Genomic DNA, 3,988 nt, shown 5'->3' with positions numbered 1-3,988 from the left:
ATTCTTAATGGCAGCTCAATCACTATATCATTCCAACATATGAATAGACTTTCTGGATAGTTGTTTTAATCCCAAAAACGTAGCATAACAAAACAACTAATGCATCTCTTATGCATCTATAATCTCCCACCCCTCATCCAGATTCACATTATCAGGATCAACGGGATAACTCTTATGTGGCTGCAATCGTGCTGGACCATTGTGTTCACAAGCATTATCCTCCTCATGCGGAATAGCTTCGTCTTTACCTTCTTCTACTGTCTTATAGTTTTCAGCAGTAATTACAGGTACATCTGGCTGACTAGCTACTTGCGATTCAGAGATTGAAATAATTTCTGGCTGTTTTTTCTTTGGTTCCCCTAAAATTGACAATTGAAACAAACAAATATTTGCAAGTAATATTGGTAGTAGGTGAGGTTGGAGGCGGCTTTGAAGGGTATAGCATATTATTGTTTGGGGCGATTTTCATTGATGCTGCGTATAGCATATTATTGTTTGGGGCAATTTTCATTGATGCTGGGGCGATTATGAGAATCGTCCCGCCCCCTGGCGATTCTCATAATCACCCCAGCATCAATGAAAATCGCCCCAAACAATAATATGTTGATGGAAACTCTCACACACAAACAGTGAAAGTGCTCAAAAATTAACAATCCAAATCATATACAAATAAAATTCAAATATGTATCCAACCTCACAACATGACTTTATCTTTTCCATCGTGTCATATTATTCTACGTCTTATTATTGTAATGTACAGAGTGACCTCCAAGTCAATTTCTATGCAGCGAAGTTATTTTGCATCGATCCATAAGAAACAACTGATAAAAGCGTGCATGGAGTTGGAAAACAACTTTTCGTGGGAGGAGCTATGAGACAACATCTCAAATTTCATAATTGAGCTATCATCACCATTTCCATCAACATATTATTGTTTGGGGAGATTTTCATTGATGCTGGGGCGATTCTGAGAATTGCCGGGTGGCGGGGCGATTCTCAAAATCGCCCCATGTGCCCACGCCTGCATGCAATCCAGGCGTGGGCACATGGGGCGATTCTGAGAATCGCCCCAGCATCAATGAAAATCGCCCCAAACAATAATATGCTATACCCAACATCAATGAAAATCGCCCCAAACAATAATATGCTATACCCTTCAAAGCCGCCTCCAAAGCTGTCACCAATTCCGATCTCGTCTCTAAAGCAGCTTTGTCCTTCTCCATAAGAGCGATCAAAAGCTCGATGTTGAATCGCCTGATATTCAGAACTATCTTCAACGGATATGGGTGACTCCAGAAAACATCCACCACTTTAGAAACCAACGATGTTGTTGAGAAGCCACCCAATTCTTCGAACTGGAAATCGCGTTTCGATGTGGTCATAAAGTTGAAGATCTGAGCAGCCAATCCTATGGCTGCTTCCAGAGGCTCGCATGAATGTTCCTCCCTCTGCATTATGCATGAATAGTTAATCTCCGTCACATCCTTCAGAACCTGAAAACACATCACAAAGAAGTTAACTGATCCGATGAAATTGCTTTCAGATCGAACTGCAATGCAACACTTTAATTTTCAAACGAAAGGCAAAGAATTGAATACAATCTTCTACCTGCGTTGCCAGTGCACTGATTTCCCTAAATTCAATGCAATCTTCCTTTGCGTGTGCAAGCAGATTTCAAAGAATCCTTGCTACATGAATACCCCGCATAGTGTCCAAGGAAAACGAGATACTTTAATGTGGTAAAGATATTTAACTTCTTGTAAAAAAAGAATATATAGGAATATCACATCCAATATAGCAAGTGGAATCTCACCTATCCAACCCAAGAAGTTGAATCAGAGACTGAGGTTGAGACTGATGACCCTATATCTGATTGCAATTTAGTAATCTCCTCATATATGGAAGTTCAAAAAGTAAATCCCCGCCAATTTTCCTCTGGGTATTATGATAATTCTCACTCTGACACACAAACATTGAAAGTGCCCGCTCTCAACACGCCCGATACACATCTCCAGCTATTCGGTGGAGTTCGCACAGAGATCGAAGCTTTCAACGTGAGCAATCGTCTTCGAGGAAGTCATAGATACCAGTGTGAAATTGGCAGTTGTGGTGAAAGTAATTGGCCATACTGGATCAAGAGGTCAAGTTACACAGGTCCGAGTAAAATTTTTGGATGATCAGAATCGACTGATCATGAGGAATGTAAAAGGACCTGTCAGAGAGGGTGATGTCCTTACTTTGCTAGAATATGAAAGGGAAGCAAGGAGATTGCGCTGATTATGTTGTTTAGATTATAACATTGGACTTAAAGTGAGATGGGAATAGCTTATATTGTTATGTGTTCCATTTTTGCATTATCTTGTAGTGTAGTGTTTGCTATTGTTTTCGATGCAAAGGGATCAATGAGTGAGGCTATAAATGATATGTGATATGTAATCCAAAATTTTACAATTAAAGTATGAAGCCTGTCATATAATTGATGGGGAATCGGAACAGTAACTGTTTATTTTTGCATCTGGAATGAAATTTAGATTACTGTACTGAAGATTTTCACTGAAAAAAAACAAACAGTGAAAGTGCTAAAAAATTAGCAATCCAAATCATATACAAACAAAATTCAAATATGTATCCAACCTCACAGCATGACATTATCTTCTCCATCGTGTCATATTATTCTACGTCTCATTATTGTGATGTACAGAGTGACCTCCAAGTCAATTGCTATTACAGAGGATATTTTGAGTAAAATAACCTCATAAACAATTAAAATAACTTCAAGCACCCATATCTTAATGTGATGAGACCTTGTGGAAATATAGTTGTCATATCACCTCATAAAGAGTCTTGTTTCCTCTTTGGTAATCAAAGATGGTAATGTTGTTGTTGTCTCATACACCTTGTTTGACATCAATGACATCTTGTTGTCATCAAAGACAACACTATGTGCAATAAATTGACTATGATATCGTTGGTCTAAATTTTTATTGGGGATTTATTTTTGTTAACTACAAGGTTTCAGCAACACTAAGTGCTCCCTTGTTGGCTTGAATAACACTTAGAGTAATAACCTTCTCTATTAAAAAATTCCTTGACTACCCCAATCTGTTGTACTTGTCATTCTTTCCCAATTATTGCACTAAAGTCATAACCATCTCTCTCTTCAATCCTAAAAACATGCCATACTAATATAGGGCCTCAAACATTCCCATTATCTTCGAAAAATCTAGGCTTAGAATTACACACAAGAAATATGGTTTTCTTTTCCCATGGTCCCTTATCCTCTTTTTATACCTCAAATAAATAGCTTCCTTCCCCCATTAAAATTTTCCTTTTCTCCTCATGAGTTAATATACTAGTTATCCTTACTAATATTAACACAATGGTTTAAAGTACTTGAGATACAAGACTCCAAGAATATAAGAGGAAGTTTAGAGTAGGCTTCATGATTATATCTAAACTATGGCTTAGGTTCCATTATTATAACTTCAATGGATATAGATAAAATAGAATGGAAAAGTGGGTAATAAATATAGTTATATAAGCAACCTTAACATTTTTATACATGTGCTATCATGGCCTTTCTATAAGTGTTCATCTCTTTGTTTGATGTTGGAAAATTTTATTAATCAAAAGAAAATGCATTTACATTGTATTTAATTTAACCAATTCACCTTGGCATAATATTAAAATATTCATAGCAACAATAAATACACCAAGCATAACACACAGTCACAAGTTTTAATCAAGGAACCAAAAGGTATTTTATTAGCATTACTTATTCTTTTCCTTGTTGCATATTCTTCTACATTTTAGTTCATATTTGTGGAAATGTAGCGTTAACTTTAACAATATTTTCATTATCTACTTTGTAACTATGAAGTTCCATTTTTAAACTTCTCATGGTCTCTACCATATCTAGAGGATTCACCACATCTCCCCTTCAATGGGTCTTAGATTCATGGTATTTTGGTGAATCTTCCATGACGTT

The 3,988-nt window shown here is 36.7% G+C and overlaps 1 pseudogene; it reads left to right on the top strand.

The window, feature by feature from the left end:
* Positions 1 to 2,058: 2,058 nt before the first annotated feature.
* LOC149180779 (small ribosomal subunit protein eS28 pseudogene) lies at positions 2,059 to 2,405 on the top strand (annotated as a pseudogene).
* The last annotated feature ends 1,583 nt before the right edge of the window (positions 2,406 to 3,988 follow it).

The sequence above is a fragment of the Pinus tabuliformis genome, chromosome 3_2 (genome assembly GCF_031772625.1).
Source record: "Pinus tabuliformis cultivar Carrire ecotype Pingquan chromosome 3_2, CPIR1, whole genome shotgun sequence".
NCBI lineage: Eukaryota > Viridiplantae > Streptophyta > Pinopsida > Pinales > Pinaceae > Pinus > Pinus tabuliformis.
This window is presented reverse-complemented; position numbering and strand designations above follow the sequence as displayed.